This window comes from Cupressus sempervirens, chromosome 3, assembly GCF_028749045.1.
Source record: "Cupressus sempervirens isolate cs-2001-9-10 chromosome 3, ASM2874904v1, whole genome shotgun sequence".
Lineage (NCBI taxonomy): Eukaryota > Viridiplantae > Streptophyta > Pinopsida > Cupressales > Cupressaceae > Cupressus > Cupressus sempervirens.
The window spans coordinates 509,576,801-509,599,134 of NC_143120.1; positions in this window are offsets into that span (position 1 = coordinate 509,576,801).

Sequence of the window (22,334 nt, forward strand, 5' to 3'; positions counted from 1 at the left end):
AAATAGAATGAGGGATAAAGTAAGAATTGCCAATTTTGACCAACCCATTTCTCTCCTTGGTTGACTTTGCAAACTTGTCAACAACTCTGTCAGACATCTTCCTATCTCTTTAGAAGTTAATTCCTTCCATGTCTAGGCTGGGGGCTTTGGTAATGATATCCTCTATGACTTCCATTCTCTGATTTCCAACCAGAACGTTGTCATTCTTCTAGGTTTTGATAAACTTCCTGGTAATCGACAGGTTACTTCCCTTTAGTTTCTCCATAAATTTGGTAAACTTTCCCTACTCCAAAATGTCCCATATCTCTAATATTTGCTCCCATTCCTTGCAATTCCTTGGTTCACACCTCTTTCTCCTACCTCTCATATTACTAGATCTGAAGAAATTGCTATTCTTACTAGTGAGCTGAAGCAAGTTAAAATTCTCTATTTCCAAATCACAACAGATTTTTCTCTTTTGCAAAAACACCCAAAATTCGTGTGGTAATAAATGGGTAGTCGCGTCATACACAATCATAATCTACAAAACTCCTCTCCAACATATTATTGTTGCCTTCACTATTAAAACATTTTTGTTTGCTTTCAATTTTATTGTACTCTATCATATATAGCTTATCAATGGGGGTGTCATTGCCATTATTCCAAGTCATCTTCATGTGACTTTTACAAGTCACGTTTGCTTCCCAGTCAGCCACTTTGTTAGTTTCCCTGTAATTATGAGTAAAAACACATTCCACAAAAGAATTAATTAAATTTATGGCTTTGCATATAATGTTATGAATATTCCATGAGGGGGTAGTTACCTTGTGAAGACAATTCATTATATTTAGGGAATCCCCTTCTAGCCAAATTTTCTCTATATTCATACTCATCATATAATAGTCCATAAAGTGTTGCACTAGCTTCTGCTATGTGATTGGTCTGCTTTCCAATAGGGATTGCCATTGCTCTAATACTATACCCATTTTCATTTCTGATAATAATACCACACCCTGTAATCCTTGGGTTGCCCTTTGAGGCCCCATCAAAATTAACCTCATACCAGTCCTTGGGTGGGAAGCAAAGCTTCTAAGACTTCTCTCACTTTGAGGGTAACTAGGTTCTTCCACTTTCCAATTCTTAATGACTTTGGCTTCCCACTCATCATGAGGCTCTTGGACTTTCCCACTTAGCTTGCCATTCTCTGTCACCATACTCTTGATCTTATGAAAGATTAGATTAGAATTTGACTCCTTACCCCTGAATATCCTATCATTCCTTTCCTTCCAAACACCCCAACATAAATAAGGTAGAATGTAATTTCATAAGTTATTGATCAAAGCATTAAAGGAGGGTGACTTCCAAGCTAAGAACAAATCTTGAATACTGTAAGGGAGAACCCACTCAATATCTTCAAGTCTAAAAATCCTTTCCCATCATTATATATTTTAACCAAAAGAGGTGACAACCATTATTTTGTTAAGACTTGGTCACATTAAATTATCATTTATATTGTTCTATACTCTCGATGGTTATAGTTATGGATTTTTTTTTAAATGTTCATTCTATGATCTAGATGTTTATCTTTATGGATTATATACCCCATATTGGATATGGATGATATTGATCTTGGTTTTTCATTACTCTCATGTTATGAGACTTTATGGATTTTCATTATGATTATAAAATATCCATTATGGGATGCACAATATTTTGAGATGGATTATGAAGTTTGTATGGCTATGATATTCTTTCCTATAGTCTATTATTATATTTGGGAATCCCATGATTATGGTTTTATAAGAATATTTTGTGGAATTATTTTATTCTTTTAGTTTGATTTATTTTAAATAGAGTGTCAGGGTAGGTTATCAAGGTGTATGGGGAAAGTGGTTTTTAATGGGCACATAGGCCCTAAGTGGCTGTCAAGGAAACTCATTGTAAGCTCAATTAATAAGTGATAACTTAATAAAATTTTTGGTATGAGTTTGAACATTAATAAGATAATTATTTTCTTTTCCCATGCCTTGAGCACTAGTATAGGCTAGGATCAGAGTTAGAGAATATGCTTAGTTGCTATCTTGCATAGTTAGTAAACCTTATTTGTATGAAAGGTTATTGATTCCACGTAGAGTCACTAGGGGGTAGGGTCTATGAATTTTCTAGGAAAATATTAGGGTTGACTCATGTGATGACTCTTCCCCATATGCATCTTAGGTTTCCTATGTTTATATTTATGTTAATTTTTATGTTTATGTTTATGTTTACATAATTGTGTTGGTTTCCTCCACGATCATCTTTGTTCTATGTATAACACTACTTGAGATATAGATCTTTCAAGATCCCTTTATTAGGATTATGTTGTTGATTTTATGGTTTGATAATCTTAGTGGGGCCTATCGTTATCTCCTCAATATGATGGGAGTAGGCCTAATCAGGTTGACAATGAGGTTGACTAGTTGTGATTCTTTTCCCATTGAGCTCTGATATACATGTTTTGGTGTTAGATGTTATATTATTGTAGTTGTACCATTTAGTTTCTTATCTTTTGGAGACTTTCCCCTATCTTTAATGAATGTATTCATGTATCTTGTACTTTTTATCTTTAGGTGTATTGTGATAATGTATTGTATTATGTTGTTCTTATACTATCATTCTATACCATGTGACATATGTAGTGGATGTTATAGATTTGGATATACTAGTTTGTATCAATTGTAATTATGTATTGAGTTATGATATCATGTATCTATTATTTCATTATGATGTGTACATTATTCTCATAATTAAATATAATTGATAAATTTACACAAATATGATTCAATGTAAAGGAACCCTTGAGGCATGTAAAGTGTAATTGTATTAATTTATGTATATGTGACATGTTTCAATATATTATCTTCACACAAATATTCATTAATATTCTATAAAACTTTAAAGAAAAATAATTTTCTTAGTAGACTTAGTAACATGTTTAGGTTAGTTTCTCTTGGGTTCCCTAGTGGGGCATTACATTTGGTATCAAAGCCCGAGTTTCTACAATGGGAGATCTAGGATATTGTATGCATATTACATGTCAAATGATCAAAATTTGAAACACAAAACTACACAATAAAAATTAGAAGATAAACTTGGGCACATGAAACTCTATACCTTAGACTTAAGACTCTCTTATAATTATGAATCAGTGAATCAACTATAAAAAACTGTTGTGTCTTTATTATCTATTGTTATATTTTGAAGTATTTATTTGACTATTGGTTTTCACAAAGGAAATATCAATTGAGACTTGATTTATAGATAGGACCCATGCTATGACACTAGGATCTCTAGTTATATTGATGTTCATGAAGTTGGAAATTCACTATGAAAATGCATTTTTGTGAGTGAGTAATAGATTACTTCTTGCATCCCTTATGTGGTTTGTATGTGTGGTATGAATGATTATTGACTATAGTTGGATTTCTTATTTGACTTAGCATAATTATTGATAAGTGTGGTTGTTAGAAATTATATGATCATCTTTGGTGTGGTGTTCTAGTTTGAGATGTCTTTATTTGATTATTTAACCTCCTAGAGGATTAGATGTTACTTGATTGACCTCTTGCCTACAAACCTAGTGTTCAGATGTTATTATTTGTTTTACGTATAAATGTGTGCATTATTGATTTTGATCTTATCTAAGAATTGCATATTGTATTGCACAAGTGTTGTAATTAAATATGAAAGGATATGGTTAAATATGAGACTTAAAAGTTAGATATAGAATTTTCATTTATATTAAAATACAATGTGCATCAATTTGAAGTAATATACCATTAATTGTAAGTTATGCATTTATAAATTTGGATGTGCATTATCAGAGTAGGACAATAGGTCAAGAACCTACATCCCCAATTAAATTGTGTATTGTATTCTTAGGAGAACCATTTAACTTATAATCTATTAGTAGCATTTTATAAAATTGAGTTAGATACATTGCTTTAGATGCAACATGTAGATTTTTATGTTTTAAAAACTCAAACCATCATTAAAAAGTACTTAATATTTGCATTAAATTAGGCTTATAATTTCATATAATGACATAAAGGATAATTGTAATAGGTATAACTGATTTATCTATTTATTGTGGTTGGGTACAATCTCTAACACATTTAGTATATTGGATCCTCGAATGTCATGAAGTAGTTACTCCTTTGAGTGTGGCTACCACTAGTCACCTTATTATGTGATGTGTTTTGATTAATGAATTTATTTTTGGTTATTAATAAATTATTTGTTTTGTGTGTGGGATTACATTTTTTAGTTTTCTTGATCTTAGATTAGTCACCTAACTCTCTTTTTACTAGCTATTTTTTATAATGGTCACACTTAATATAATATTGAAAGGATGCATGCACTCTTTTTATTATTTCATGTTGAGCTTGGTATTCACCTACTTGTGTTTTATTTTTGAATTCTTTGGTGAATATCTAATTTTTTGACATTATTGACTCGATTGTATGACAAGTATTATTTCTATCATTAACATGTGGACCTATGATAGTTTGTATAAGGGAGAATATCACACATATTATACTCTATTTTCATGTTAAAAAATGTATTAGAATCATGTAGGTTTGCATGTGCGTCACATTAATGATTACATAGATATTGCATTAACTAGGATTACATAAAATTATTTAGTAAACTTAGTAACATGTTTAGGTTAATTTCTCTTGGGTTCCCTAGTAGGGCATTAAAATGAACTTGAGTGTCCTTTATGAAATATATTACAACCTAGTACTTCATCATTGTTGTTGTATCCAAAGACTATCTAGACACATTGTTGCCCCATGAAGTTCAATCATCAAAATTTCTTGATATATCTATGATGGATATGACTGCAAAGGTTGTTGAAATAACCTTAGGAAATGTTCCAAAGCTTAAAAAAAATCTTACTCATTCCCAAAAACTTATCCTACTTAAGTTTCTCAAGGATAATAAAAAAGGTTTTGCATGGGATTATAATGAGGTGAGAGGTTTGGGTCCCAAACTATGCACCCATAAGATCTATATCAGTTCAAGCTATAAGCTTATGAGATAAACCCATAAAAGAAGAAACCTTGTGCTTAGAGACATTGTTAAAATAGATCTACAAACACTCTTGAGTGTTGGTTTTAGCTATCATATTTCTATTATTTTGTGGGTCTCACCCTCTGTTATAGTACCTAAGAATGGAAGGGAGTGGAGAGTTTGTATAGATTATAGGGAATTCAATGTTGTCACTAAAAAGGGTCACTTTCCATTGCCCTTTATTGATTAAGTGTTGAATAATATAGATAGAAAGAAGTGCTTCTCCCTTTTAGATGGATTCAGTAGATATAAGCAAATAAGGATTGTCCCAAAAGACCAAGACAAAATAACATTCACCTACCCATGGGGTATATTTTCTTACTTAATTCTCTCATTTTGTCTATGTAATGTACTAGCCACATTTTAAAGGGTTGTAATCAATATCATTTTTGACACATCTACTGATTGTGTGGAAATATATATAGACAACTTCACTACATATGGTACTACCTTTCAAGAAGTATAAAATAATCTAGAAAAAGTGTTGTAGAGATGTTTTTGAAATAAAAAGCGACCAAAACAAGGGAGTCGACCCTTACAAAAAAAGCTGGCAACCAACACACTACCAAAAAACACCTACAAAATTAATAAGGTGCCACCCATTCACATAGAGAATAACAACCAAAAAGCACCAGAAAGAAGGAAACAAAACTAACAGAAGTCTACAATAAACTAACCAACTTCAAGATCATATAACCAGACATAGTAGCCTAAAACTACAGAGCTTAAAGACATTGTAAAGTTTCGAATGAAAAATATTGGCTTAAATAGGCCAACCCAAGTCTTAGTAATAGCAATAAACCAACAACTAAGTTGCAGCAAAAAACAAACAAAAACTAGGAACCTTACGTCCCTTAAAAACATTCAAATTTTTTCTTTTTCTTTTTCTTTTCCTTTCTTGGCTAGAAGGACTAGGGCCCAGTCATCAACAAGGAACTTGTAGAGGAGCTTATTATCTTCCATGTCCATCCCCGAATCATCCTTCTCCTATGCTAGCAATTGGAGGATGGTAGTCATTGCATGGGTGACCTTTAGTGAAAATTTAGAGAAGGAATGGAAACTCTCTTCCAAGGTTCTGACTCTTTTTTCCAGCGGTGTAGTCATTTCATTACATTCCTCCTCTTTTTCATTCCCATCCTTATCAGCCTTTCCAGGTCTCTCATTAGTCTTCGTCACATGAATTCCATCCTGTAAAACTTGAGGGTTAATAAAAACATTACATTTTTCTTTAACCAGGGAGGAAATACTGATGGGGGAAGTGTCCACTTTGTTACTATCCTCACAAAAAGTTATGGGCTGAAGGGTGAAATGGGCCAAGACATGAGCCTCAGTGGTAATGTTTTTACCAATCAACTCCAAGGTATTACCAACAGATGCCTAGGAATTATCCACTGAGTTTTCACTTTTCTCTTTTTTCCCTCCCTCATTATCTCTCTTAGAATCAAAGAGATTTTCCTCCTCTAGCTCCCTTTCCTTGCTCTCAGAGCTCTCCTCTTCCTCCCCTTCCAACCTATATCTTTTGGATTTGTACTTGTACCTAGCCTAGGATTTAGCTGGCCTTCTCGACCTTCTCTTACCCTTACTCCTTCCCTCCTCTTTTGACTCCTCAATTTCCATTGCAATAGGTTTTTCGACCTTAATTTTTTTATTACCCTTTTTTTCTATAGCCAACTCTAGTTTTTTCTTTTTCTCAACATCTCCACTAGGGGAGGGATGTGGGGAGTGGATTTTGGTACCTGTGCTAGTACTCAAGGGGGAATTTTGGTTTTGGCATTGGTTATCAACCACTATAACCCTAGGGGGACAAAGGGCGAGGTGGAACTGATAGAGCCTAAAAATTAGACCTTGGTGGATAATGGTAAAATTTAGACCCTTACCCCTTGTTTCCCTAACATCATTAACCATATCCTCCATAGAATGTAAGAGAAAAAATGGAATAGAAACAAAATCCCTTTTTCTAAAATGATTGAGCAGTGGAAAGTGATAGTAGTAGTAAACTCCAAACCTGCCTTCAAGCATAAGGTATTTCATAATCACTAGGTAGACGTCATCCCACAGAGCTAGAATCTTATCCCTTCTGTATCCTCCACTATACCTCATTGGTTCTTCATTCTCCTTGAAGAAGTTACTCATACTAGCCTTGTCCATAGTTTTTGTGACCTTCCACCATTTCCCCTCCCCCTTCCTGCCATGGACAACCCAGTCACTATTACAATCATTTCCTCATTAACTTGGAAGGTAATACCATTTATTGTGACCTTGCATTCATTCCAATTATTCACAAATTGCAGTGCACAATTTTCATCATATCCCACCATCACTTGTATATGGGGAAGAAATCCCCCCTCCTTCAACAGAAACTAGGTTGCCATTCTATCTTTAAAATTTTTAATCTTCGGTGGTTCCAATCTATTCAAATCTCCACCCATCTCCTCCTCACTAGTTTTTGACCCTCCAACCTTAGCAATTCACATTTGAATTTCCTTACTGTCAAGATTCTTAAAAAAATTGATCACCAAAATCACAGCAATTCTATGATTAACACCAACTGGGGTTCTAATTGTCTCCTAAACTGATTTTTAGGTTATTTCAAAATCCCAATCAAAATTATGACGGGATTCACATGTATGTAGCATTATTATTCTCACATCCTTGAATGCATCGATAGCCTTGGTACTGAGAACTTTCATACTTTCGAAGAGAAAGTAATTCAAATTTCACCTTGTGTTACCATTATACCAAAATAACTGCCACCTCAAATCACCTCTATATATTATCCAATCAGTACGGTACCATCTTATCAACTTCCCCTTAAACTTTCCATCAAATTTAGCACCTTTCGTCTTCCTAGGTATAATGTTGCCAAAATTGGCACTGACCATTATTTGCCGAATCATGCTTAACTTTTGCTCCCCTCCTTTTCCTTGCCGATCAAGGCCTTCATTTTCTCTAAATTTTCTAAGTTTCTCCAGCATGTCAATTTCCTTAATTCAAAACCCATGGTGGTAGCAGCATCTGCTACCCTATTTCCTTCTCTGTAAATATGCTATAGTTGGACTTTCTCCATCCCATCTACAATATGTCTTATATCCATAATAACATTTAGGATATTCCAGCCAGGTTTAGAGACTCCCTTCACCAAATCAATGATTAATTTGGAATCCCCTTCTATGGTTATTTTTTAAATCTGCATTTCCCTTATCAATTGCAAGCCCCAAAGAAAAGCCATTTCTTTAGCCAGATTATTACTTTAGCCTCCAACATTCCCAAAATATACTAGCAGCACATCTCCATTTCTATCTTTCAGCACACCACCCATCGCTCTTATACCCCCTTTTGTAGCACCATCAAAATTTAGCTTTAGCTAAGTTAAGGTTGGTGGTTCCCATTTCATTTTCTGTCTCTTTAAGACTTTGGAGTTATCAAAATGATTGAAACCCTCTTGGATGCACCATCTCTCTGCTATTTGTTTTTCTTTTCCATTTGGTTCTTTCTTTGGTAGCTTGCATTTAGCGGTCATTATATTTTCCTTTAACAATTACTTCATGATACCCATGACAACCTCCTCTAGTTTTTCCTCCTCTAAAAAGATTCTATTATTTCTTTCTTTCCAAATGTGCCAGCAAATATAAGGAGGAACACATTTCCACAGAAGTATTAGTTTAGGGTGATAGAAGGGACAATCCCAATTTTTCACAAATTGACTTAAGTTATCCTTCAACATCCAACATAATCCTAGTTTCCCCCAAACAAACTCCCATATCATTAAAGTATATGGGCATTTTAGAAATAGGTGGGAGATACTCTTCTCTTCTCTTTTGCAAAGATAACATCTATTTGGTACCATAAAACCCCTTTTTTCAGATTGTCCAACGTTAAAATTTTACCATGCAGAACAATCCACCAAAAAAAATTCATTTTGGGGAGGATATTACTTATCCAAACTTTACTCCATATTACGAGGTGCAAATATTTACTCCATAGATGTTTGTAAGCTAATTTCATTGTAAAGTTACCATTAAGCATTAAGTCCCATACCATTTTATCCTCTTGAATTAGAATTCAGATTCTTTGTGCTTCCATCAATTCTTCCAGTTCCTTAAGGAGTTAAATAACCTCCTGTGAGTATGTATCATTTTGCAATTTCTTCCACCTTCTTCCTTGGTCAATATAATCCACCACTCACTGTCCTATCACCTCCTTCAACTTGTCCATTAGTCTTTTGAATTTGCTGTAAACCAACGGTTTCCCTCCCAACCATCTATCTCCTCAGAACCTTATTTTGTGCCCATTACCCAAGATCCATCTTACCCCCTCCCTTAGCAGCCCCCTACTTCTAATAATATTCATCCAAATTTTAGAACCTCCCTAGAGATCATTATTAACAAGATTTTGGGAGAATAGGGAGTTTGAGAGATATTTTTCTCTCATGATACTGCACCAACAACATTTCCTTCTCTCAATCTCCATCCAAATTTTGCAAGGAGAGACTTATTCACGTCTCGAAGTCTTCTAACTCCCAATCCCCCCCTTTCCTTCGATTTACAAACCTCCTCCCAACTTATAACCAGGTTTAATTTGTTCTTATTTTTCATTCCTAACCATAGAAAGTTCCTCTGTATTTTCTCTATTCTGCCAGCCATAGTCTTATTAATGTTAAAAACAAACAAAAAATAAATTTGAATACCCTGGAGGGCCACATAGAGTAACTATAACTTACCTACATTACTCAAAATCTTCCCCTTCCATCCTACTAGCTTCATTTGGGTTCTTTCAACAATAGTGTTCCAAAATTCATTGGTCACTTCCCTAGTGGTCAACGGTAGTCCAAGATATGTACTAGGAGGTTGGCCGATTGACAACCTAATATGTTCCTTATCCTCCTCTACATATTAGCCTTAGTATTAAAGAAGTAAAGCTTACTCTTAGAGTAATTTATTTGCTGCCATAAAATTTCTTCATAGTTTTTAAGTATACTTTTCCAAGCCTCAGCTTCCATGATAGAGGATTCACCAAACAGACATGTGCCATTCACAAATTGCTGTAACACCTTAGTATCAGCAGTAGTTGTAGGTTTTATTCCTTTCACACATCTTGTGTTAACCAATTTAGACAATGATCTCCCTAACACCTCTTCCACCATAATAAAAAGATAAGGAGACAGTGGATCACCCTATCTTAGTCCTCTTTCTACAAAAGAATTAACCCAAGGAGATCCATTTAGCAGGACAACATACTGAACTATCCCTACCATCATCTTAATTAGGTTTATAACTCTGTCATCAAACCCCACTCTTACAAGCACATCATAAAGGAAATCCCACTTTACCTTATCATATGCCTTAGATATATCCAGCTTGAAAGCCAAACTATGTTTTTTAATTTATTTTTCCATAGAATGTATAATTTCATGTGTAGTAATTGTTGCACCAAGAATTTGTCTACTTGGCACAAACCCCTTTTGTGGTGTTCCTATAATACTTTATGGGAAAGGCTTAATTCTATTGACTAGCACTTTTGCAAATATCTTATACATTGCGTTACAGAGGCTTATTAGTCTAAAATCTAGTAGACTCAGTGGTGTTGGGGTCTTGGGAACCAAGGCAATGAAGGTTTTATTTATCCTTTTTAACATCTTCCCTGTTTTGAAGAAATCTTTGGTAGCCCATATTAGTTCACCTTTACTGACCTTCCAAAAATGCTGCAAAAATGCAGGGGGAAGCCATCAGGACCAGGGGCCTTATAGGCCTTCATTAAGAACACAACCATTTTCACTTCCTCTTCTATGATGTTACCTAAAATGCAATTATTTTCCACATCTCCGAGCACTTGTGGGATTGTATTTATCAAACTTCTTCTGATAACCTGATTTCCTATATTGTTATCCTTCTTATAGGCCTTGCAAAAATATTCTACCACATGTCTCCCCATCTCCTCTTGCTCTTTATATTCTCTTCCCCCTTCTCCTTCCAACCTATTTATCATGTTTCTTCTTTTATGATTCGAAGTAGACCTATGGAAGAAAGTAGTGTTCTTGTCTCCCTTGGTTAACCATTGAATCCTCGATCTTTGCTTCTAATAAATTTCCTCCCTTAAAATGATGTCCTTCCATTTTTTTCTATATTCCTCCTCCTATTGAGTAACAACCTCCAGATTATTACCCCCTACAATATCTTTTTGCAGAATTTTAAGTGTTTCCTCCACTTCCCTTTTAATTTTAAACAAGTCACCAAAGGAATTCTTAGCCCAACCCTTAACATTCCTCCTAATATTGTCTAGCTTTTGCGTTAGTCTATACATAGTAGTACCATCAATTTTTATATTCCACCATTCTTGGATACAATCTTTAAATTTTAGGTGGAACTGCCACATAATTTCATATTTGAAAGGCTTTGATCCTCCTCTTAAACCATTCTCCCAATGAAACATTAGAGGGGAGTAATCTAAGACAGTTCTTGTGAGATTCTCCAGAAGAGAATTACCTAGTCTGTTCCAATTCCCTAACACCATTAATCTATCCAATCTTACTTGGATTAGCTCTCTTCCTTTTCTATTATTAGTCCATATGAATGGGTTCCCTCTCAATCAACATCTATAAAATCCATTCTACCCATAAAATCATGAAGATCTTGCAAGCTTTTAGGGTTGTGAATCAGTTATTCAAGGTCCAAAATTCTCTTTTAATGCCTTTGTACTACTTTTAATGAATCCATCTACCTTTCATCCATCCAATACTTAAATCAATCATATAAGCAAGTTACTATAAATCAACATGCAAAGATAAAACATTCAAGATCAACACATGACACAATGATTTACGTGGAAACCCAATTTGGGAAAAACCACCAGTAACATGCTACTTGATTCTCACTCTTCTGAAGTGATGCCATGTTAAAAGCCTGCCCTGTTAAAGGCTTACAAAACACTGTTAAATGTGACCCTGTTAAAGGATTTCACCAAATTGTTAGGAATGGGCCTGGTTAAAGGTCTTTAGAACATTCTCTTGGAATGTCACCCTATTAAAGGATTTATCTAATGGCTATTAAACCAACCTAAGTTCATAGGATTTAGACTTACTGTTACAATTGCTAGAAAGTAACGATAATGGTCTTTTGATCTGATATAACTTACAACATACTTTGCAGATTTCAGATCACACTTTTCAGTTCAATCCTTATGCTTGGCATTAATCACTTCAGCTCTGACTGCTTGTCTTCCTCTCAAGCTTTGTCTCCTTGAGTCTTCTTACTCATTCTGCCAATGCAATCATCCTTGTGGTCGTCTGTCCAAACAGAGTTTCTGTGCTTTCTCCTCCTTAGCACCTTTTTCAATACTTCATGCTTTTTATGCTTGACCACCTCTCTCTCTCTCTATATATATATATTCTTCATTAACTTATGTCTCCTTAAATAGAAGTTTGATTTACCTTTTCCACTCAATTCTCCCTCTCCAATTTTAGGGTTTCAAAATGGATTAGGTAGGATACAATGTATCTACCCCATATCTTATTTTGTTCTAGAAACTTTTCCAGTTGTATCCTTAAGAGACAAAAAGTTCTATATGGTGTTCTGTGCCACCAGCTCATCATTCTTATCTTCCTTTTAATTCACAAATTTCTAGATAACAACCTTGTCGGCTTAGATCTGGTGAATCTTCGATTTCCAAAATAATGTAGCAACTCGGCATTATTGGGTTACTGGTGCTCTGCACCTCTGTGTTACTCGACACCTATACCTGCTCGACACTTGGATCTTCTTGGCACTTACTAGCTTGCTCGGCTCCTCTCTAATGAACTTAGTTTGAGCTTTACAAAAGACTTAGCTAAAACCTTAAATCTTTGTTATGTTTCTGTGTGCCCATTCTTTCTATCTTATAGTATGTCATCAAATACACTTTTTCATCAATGGCTTAGTTGATCCTTGTACTTCATTACAACATCATAACTTCAACCTGTTGGTCTGATTTTTCATAGTATAGGATTTGTTCTGATATTTGGGTGAAAAATCAACTGTCTTTGTTCTGTGGTGCCCTCATTTTCATTTTTTTTAAAAAAGAGGTACTTTCTTCAAATATGTTGGCGGGGTTTTTTATCCTAAATATTTTTATTTACATCAGAATGCCTTTTTAAAAACCCTTTGTATGCATTTAATTGCGATTTTCCATTTGAGATGACGCCAAGTTAAAATATTTTTTGAAATCACCATTGATCTATCAGAAATCAAGGGTCAGCGCATCCCCACAAAATAAACAAACCAAGTTTTTAAGTTATGCGAGGAAGCACAGTAATGACACGTAGCCCCTGATGTTTTATGAGATCCGGTAGGCTGTAAAAGCTCCTGTATGTCCGATTTGTCAGTACTTTTGCATGCTTTATTTTTTTGTGATATCATTGGTGGATTCATTGGCAGAACTATGGAGATTACTTACCAAGCAGTATCACTGTTGATCATGTAATGATCAATGGTTGACGCTTCCCCACATAATAAAGATGCAGGTTTTTAAGTAGTGCGGGGAAGAGCAGTGGTGACGCGTGGCAATGTGGGGTCAGATATTTGTATTTCAGTATGCTACACTGCAAATGATTGGTGACGTGTAATGCTAGGAATGCACGGAAGGTTTTTGGTTGCTCAATGAATAAGAAGTGGTATCACCGTTGATCATGTCCTGATCAACGGTTGATGCTTCCCCGCATAATAAACAAACCAAGTTTTTAAGTTATGTGGGGAAGCGCAGTAGTGACACGTGGCCATGATGACTTCAAACCCTTGCTTGCTCAAAAGATGATATGGTATGCACTGACGTGAAGTGTTATCCGTCAGTATAAGCTAATATGGAAATTTCCTATTGGTCCGTACAGCTAGTTGGTCATCAATACGAAATGGATTATTCCAATCGTCGATCTTGTCTTGATCGACGGTTGACACATCCCCGCATAATAAAGATGCAGGTTTTAAAGTAATGCGGGGAAGCGTGATGATGACACGTAGCATGTTTCAGAAAGGACTATGAAGCCTTGTTATTTTAAATCAGGATCGTGTGATCTGATAAAATCTACGGATGGGATTCAAATTTGAGTGCAAATTGCAGGCAACGGTTACTGAGAGTAAATGTGATCCGGACCTAGTGCGTGTGGTTTTAATTCATAAAAAGAGCCCACAATTTCACCACTAATGAATCACCAAAGTATAGAAAGAAAAGGGCATTCAAGTTTTCAGATCTAAGGCACGAAATTTCTCGGTTAATACTCCAATAAAAATGCAGAAGACATCATATAGCGCCAAAGTGCAATTTCTGGCGGGTAAGTGCTCCATGACTTTCTGAGTAAAATTTCAAGCATCTACTGTTGTGAATTTTCCAAAGTTTCAATTAAAATGTCGCCCCGAAAAGAGTTTACTAGACAAAAAGATTATCTAAAACGTTCAGTACATGATGATTTTCTTGAACAATTCCCTTTATCAGTGCATGAAATAACAAAGGGAAGGGAGCTCATTCCAAAAAACCCTAGATTGGTTGTGGCAAAAGGATTTTATGACAAAGCTAATTGGATAAGGGATGCCCAGGTTTCCATGGGAGGTTTGGAGTTGTTTAGGAAATGGTTTTCAGAGCGAAAACTGGAAACTCCTATGAGCAATGTATGGGAATTTGACATTGGAAAATTAGTAGTCCCCAGTGTCTTCTTTGATAGCGATTTATTGATGGACCTGGCAAAGAGGTATGACCCTATCATAGGGTGGGTAAAAAATCATTTAGGGGTCAGCCTTTTTAGGGTTTGCCCTGAATTGTTCAGTGACATTTTCAAGCTAAACCCTAACCATGCTGTGCATGAAATCATTGATCTGGATGATTTGCAAGCTAGATATGATGCACAATGAGTGTACTTGAGAATAGGGCCACTACAGGAGCATGCTGCTACGGTTGGAAGTTTGCTTGTGATCACAATTAGTACTCTAGAGCCATTGTTAAGAAGACATTTCAATCTGAGAGCTCAGGCACTATATTTTTCCCTTTGCAAGATCTTGGGGATAGATGAGGGTGATCAAATTTTAGGTTTTGTGGTCCTTATAATTGCTCAAACCCTTCAATTTGGAATGAGCACCATTCTGGATTTTGCCACTTTCCTAGCAAAAGAAATTCACAACGGGTTGGTTGGAATAGCAAAGCGGAAAGTAAACAAACCATTATGTTGGTATTCATTGATGATGCATGTATGTTTATACAAAGGATATTCTTTCTTCTCCAAAGGTATGGAGTTAGAAACCACAAAGGATGGAGAAATGAATCCAGTGCAATTATGGAGTGTGGATATGACTTCAGAGGTCACTGATGCTAGTTATGTAAGATTTGACAGGTATTTTGCATCAAAGCTTAGACTACTTTTAAGAGGAGATAGCCCTAGAATCCCACAAGCATTATTAGAATTGGTCAGACCCAAGGACCATGCTAAGGGGCTACTTGTCAGTCACAACTAGGGGGATATAATTCCCTACAATGTTTCAACAGTAATAAGAGTTTATGGTTTCTTAGGAAAACCTCATGTGTTACCTTTTCATGTACCTCTGAAGATAGGGATAGCCGAGCTCTTATGGTAGATAGGTACTATAGATGAGAGGGAATTGGTAAAGAAGGGCACTTTCTTCCCAATAGTTACTGTGGTGCATGATTTTGTTTTTGTTAAAAAGGGGTGGAAGCATTTAAATTTGTTTTTGAATAAATACAACATGGCAGAATCTCACGCCAGATTCATTGACCCTGAAGGATTCTATGACCTGTTAAGAGAAAGGGTGAGAGCTTCCCATATGGTGCATCGGGTTTACTATTTGGAAGATGTAATCAAAAATGTTTTCACATTGCAGGAGCAAGAATTAATGAAAGAGAAATGGATAGTTTTCAGTAAAAACCTAGAATTCATTAATGCTTTTGACTCCCAATATGACCCATTGAAAGATAAGAAATACTGGGGAGATAAAATACAGGCATTAATGAATAATTTTGCTACAATAATTCAGATTATGAATGAAAAGAAAGATATACTTATTAAGGCATACCCAGACAAGGCAACAGAAATACAAAGAAGAATGAGTAGTAGAAATATAGTAACTCTTGGCCAATATACATTGCAGAAAAGGATAGGTTATGTCATGGTTTAGAGTGTGCAACAGGTACCCACTCATGCGAAGTCAAGGTCAAGAAGTCCATCTGTAGCCAGCTCTCCAAAAAGACGAAAATTGGAGCAGGGGTCTTCTTCTTCTCAAAAAGAACAATACTCCCCAAGTCAGTCTCCAATCCAAATAGATGATGAGGCATCTCTAAAGGAACAACTTAGACAAATGGGAGGAGATGGGGATATGATTGTCACTTCTACAGACTTGAATGTTGGAGAGCCACAAGAACCTCCTACACCTTCCTTGGACATGACCATTGCTAATTACCAAGGTAAGGAAATTGACCCGATTGTTGCCCAGGCTTCTGAAATATTTATTAATGATGAAAATTTTGTAAGATCTAGGGCTTTTGCTCAATTTTTATGGAGATTAAATATAAAGAATTTTGAGAAAACCTGTGAGAAGATCAAGGCTGAGCAACCAAATAAATCTGACTCGGTTATCAAGGAAGAGGTAAAATCAAAGTTCTTGAGTGATTTTGCCCGGTTCACTCCTGAAGCTGGAAGGCAAATAGTTAGACAATCAGGAGTCCTGCTTCTGCCAGAATGGGATATAGTGAATGCTATTGTTTTTGATTCAGTAAGGAAGTAGAAGGATGTTCAACTAACAACTGCTGAAGAGGTCTTGCAGGCTCATAGAGGGATAAAATTTAGTGATGGCCACCAAGCCCTTGTTTTGTGGTCCATAGATAAGAGGGAAAATACTAGGATACATGAGTTTCCCACTGCAGAACATACTAGCACATTGACAGTATACAGGCCTGATGAGGTAAGTAGCAAACAAGTAATAGGAATGGCTACAGAAATGCTAAAATTGGGTGGTGTTGTATCTGGACAAGAAGAAGATAAGTTTGCCCAACTCAATGCTAGGTTTGAAGAAGTTTTGAAGGCATATGAGGAAAGGGGTATACTGATACAATCATTGGAAAACAAAATGTCTCAAATGGAGAGGATACTGGGGAAGAGAAAAATGGGAGATTCCAGTGCACCTACAATTGCATACCCTTCACAGCCATTGGTTGGATCTGGATTAACCCCTATTATTGAAATACCTGACACCCCTGAAAGGCCACAATTCTGTACTACAGAGGAATTTGAAGAAGAAAAAACAAAATTGCATGAGTTGCAGATAGAATTGAGAAATCAATATGAAGAAAAGTTAAAGCAGGGTATAATATATTTGAGGGATAAAATACAATGGTCAAATTTCTTTGATCAGTTGGCAAGAATTGCAGCCCTCATGGATGAGTTGAACAGGGATAAGGATAAGCTGACTCTTCTTGCACAGAAATGGAGGGAGAGAAATAATGATATTACAATCATATGTATATCTACAGTCCAAATGCCTTATCATCAAGTTGAGAAGATTTTTGATTTATTAAATTTAAGCTAGAGAATTTTGATGATGAAAGGGATTCTTTACAGAGAAGATTAACGCTCTGCTTTTTCCAATACATCGCTGAAAAATTCACACTATTTCCTTGTGCTTTAGAATCTGTTGATATGCTAAAAGAAAAAGAAAAGTGGAAAAGGGAGATGGATGAATTATTAAATGAAAGAATGATAAACATCATGAGTGAAACTAGCCACTGGTTTTGGGCAAAGACAAATGAGGAACTAGTAAAAGTACAGTTATTTTATACTACTATGGGGAGAGAATTTGATGTTTTAGAAGAAAATGCAAATTCTTTAATAATGATACAAAGAGAAGCTCTAAGCTTTGATTGGCCAGATGATGATGCTTTTAATAAATGGAAAAATTAGTTTCTAAAACAAATATCAGAAGATGATGAGGAAGAAAATGAAAAAGTAATAATCACCCCTAAAGTTAATAATAAGGACATGGAAAATCCCTAGGTTGAAGTAAATTTACAAGTAACTGAAGACAATACATCACTTTCAAACCTCATGGCTACTTACTCTGAGGATGAAGAATAATTGGAGAATCAGATCCTATCTTCTTGTTAAAACAAATGAGAAGTATAACAGAAAGGGACCCACCCAGGATGTTTTGATGTGTTAGCTTTTCTTTATTTGTTTTTTTTTGTCTTTTACTGTAGACATTCGTTAGTGTCTTTTAAGGGACACGTGTCACTCTCTTTAGCCCTAAGCTTGTTGCATCTCACATTATTTAAGTGAGATCCCAAGGCTAAAGAGGGGTCCAAATTCTTTTTCTTCTAAGTATTGTGCTTAGTCTAGTTTTTGGTCCAAATTTTGAAGGCAAGTTTGTAATGTATTTTTTCTGTCAAATTTTCTAAAAATACATGAAGATAGAATGAACTGTGTTTCTTTTGGAAGGCTATTCTGAGTTTATTGTAAAAGATGTACCATTTTCAAAGGAAATGAATACAAACTATGAACTGTCCCCATATCAGTTCTTTCTAAATTTTGTCTCCTTCTCAATACTTAGCTACCTTGATGTTGTATGAGTAAAAGCTTGTACAATTGAATGCAATCTAGTTAGGTTGTATATCCATCTATCATTGCTGTTAATTCAATGGATTAAATAAAAGCTTTGATGAATGTGATAAGATTCCTTAAGTATTGAAAAGGATTTTGAATGATAAATTCTGATAAGAATTGCTAATAAAATTTGTTGTAAGGCAACACATTAGATCTTAGATTTTGCTATAGACTCTGAACCCCAATGGATTAGGCACTGATCAAGTTATTTCAGCTAAAGGAGAAATATCTTACAAATGGTTTTTCAAAAGCATCATCAAATCAAATTTTACTTTTATTTCCTGTAGATCTTCAAAGTTGGCCAGCACTTGTCTGCATGGAATTGTTTTAGCTTTAGTTAGCCATTGTTGTTGAAAACGTCTGCAGATCTATAGAAGACTTCTTGGCCATATCTGTTTATGGGATGTGTTTAGCAAGTTAGTAAGAATTATGTATATATTTGAGGATCTTGAAATGAGAATCAGAATGAAACTAAGAATAATCCTCATACAGTCATTTTAGTTTTGAACCATCCTTGGGTATACCCACCCTGGTTGTGCAGAGCCAAAAGAGTAGAAAACCATTTGTGGTTTTGTTGAAGTTGGGTCCAAATACCTTACATATGCAATTGTTGATAAGAATAGGCTAGTCTTTAGATTGTGTATGTACTGTCATTCTGGTATTAAGCATTTTGTCGCTTAGTAGTTTTAGTACCATTTAAAACACCAACACAACCTTTCTCTAGGTGTTCTAGTTACATCTTATTGATTGCCTCCACCTTGACAATCAACTAATTGATAGTATTTGGATCACTAAAGTAATTGTCATTCTTGCAAGTAGCAAGTTTGACATCAATGACAAAACAATGATTGAGGACATTCTTTACCAGTTCCATATATTATGCTAACAAATTTTCTCATGATCATTTCAATCATTTCCAACAATCTCCCTCTTTGGCATTGATGGCAAACCAAACTGATCAATTGATCAACTTAGTTACCACCAAGATTGTATACGTTGTCTTGCTATATTTTTACTACTGATCTCACATATCTCCCCCTTTCATATATATCTCCCTCTTTCTTTGTATTGGTCAATTTTCTTCATATTTCTCCCTCTTTGACATAAATGCCAAAGATGTAGCATCTTTATCATGCAAAATATAAGCTTTGGCTTCTTGTTGTTTTTCTCCCTCTGTCACCATGCTTGTGATTGATTTGGAGTTTCTGCTTCTGCTGTCATCCTTTGCATCAACCTATTAATATTTCAATGATTTATTCCTCTTGATGCAGGACAACTTCTTTTTTGTTTTAAACTGCTTGAGTTAGGGGTATTACCCGCAACTTGCCTCTAAGATATTCATAGGCATCCTTGGGCAATGGTTTGGCAAAGATATCTACAATTTGTTCCTTTGTGTGAATGTATTCCAGCTTTACTTGTTTGTCTTCTACCAATTCTCTGACATAATGATACTTGATTGCAATATGCTTGGTTTTTGCATGCATTACTGGATTTTTGGATATGTTTATAGCACTTGTATTATCACAGTACAATATCACAGGTTTTGTTACCTCTTCTTTCATTCCTTCCAATAGATGTGTGAGCCATACAATGTTTGTGCAATTGACTGCAGCTGCCACATATTCTGACTTTGCAGTGGACTGGGATGTACATGTTTGTTTCTTGCTAGTCCAAGTGACTAGCCTCTTGCCTAGAAATAATGCACCTCCACTTGTACTTTTTCTATCATCAATGTTTCTTGCCCAGTCTGCATCTGTATACGCATTGAGCTAAAATTTTCCATTCTTTTTGTATTATAGAACAAAGTCATTAGTTCCTTTAAGGTATCTCATTATTCTTTTTACTACTATGAGATGATTTTCTTTAGGATTAGCAGAGAACCTAGCCACTATTCCAACTGCTAATGCTATGTCTGGTCTACCATGTACAACATATTGTAGTTTTCCTATCATGGATCTGTACATTGTTTGATTGATTTCAACTGACTCAACATTTTTGGACAGCTTATTTCCTATGGCCATTGGTGTGCTAACTGGTTTGGATTCCTCCAGTCCAAACATTTTGAGAATTTCTTTGATGTATTTTGATTGTGTAAAAAATATTCCATGTTTGAGTTGATGTACTTGCAATCCAACAAATTTTTTTATTTCTCCAAACATAGACATCTCAAATTCATGTTTCATTTTGTCAGCAAAGCCTTTGCAAAGTACTTCCTTACAACCAAACACTATATCATCCACAAAGATTTCAAATACAATAATGTCTTTACCTTCTTCTGCTTTGATGTACATGTTGCTATTATCATCAGTTCTTTCAAATCCAATTTGCACTAGATACTTGTGAAGTCTCTCATACCATGCTCTAGGTGCTTTTTTCAAACCATAGAGTGATTTATGTAGCTTACACACCATATCCCTGTTGTTTTCATCAATAAATCCTTCTGGTTGTTCAATGTAGACTTCTTCTTCTAGTATACCATTTAAGAAAGCATATTTTACATCCATCTGATAGACTTTAAAATCTTTGTAGGCAACATATGCAAGTAAAGTTCTTACCCCTTCCATTCTAGCAACAGGAGCAAATGTTTCTCCAAAGTCTATTCCTTCTTCTTAAGCATAACCCTTGCATACTAGTCTAGCTTTGTTTCTAGTAATCTCACCATTCTCATCTAGTTTTTTTCTGAATACCCATTTGGTGCCAATCATATTCTTGTCAATTGGTCTGGGAACCAAACTCCAGGTTTTATTTTTTCTTATTTGATCAATTTCTTCTTCCATAGCTTTATACCAGTCATCATCTTGTAGTGCACCATATACTGTCTTGGGTTCATATTTGCTGATCAGACATGATTCTTGTCTTAGTCTGTTCCTTGTCATTGGTCTTGCATTTTTGTCACCAATTATCTATTCAGCAGGGTGATGTCTTTTTACATATTTGAATAACCTTGGCTCTGTCCTTGTTTCCATGTTTGATCTTTTAGATTCAGGATCACTATGCACTTCATTGTCAGGTTGTTCTTCATCATGTGTACTGTTTTCAGAATCAGATTGTGCATTTTCTTCATTCTGCAACTCGGCTTCTGAATGCAACTCAACATTCACTGGTTGAGACTTGGTTGATACTAAAATTTGTTGTTGAGTTTCAATTTGATTGACATCATCCTTATCATCAGTCATTCCTTCATAAGAATACACAAAGGTTCTGTACTCTTCCATTTTCTTTGGTACTTTAGCTTGGACTTCTGTGTGCTCATCAAAATTTACATTTGCACTTTCCACAATTTTGTTAGTGTTAGTATTCAAGCACTTATATGCCTTACTTCTAGTGGAATAACCAAGGAATATGCCTTCATCACTTTTTGCATCAAATTTTCCATTTCTAACATCTTTAAAGATAAAACATTTGCAACCAAACACTTTGAAATGTTATACATTGGGTGAGTAACCATACCATAGTTCAAAAGGTGTTGTATTTGTACCTTTCTTAACTTGGACTCGGTTCAGTGTATGAACAGCTACACTTACAGCTTCTCTCCAGTATTTTAGAGCAACATTCTTTTCCATCATTAATGTTTTGGCACAGTTAATTACATATCTATTTCTTCTTTCAGTAAATC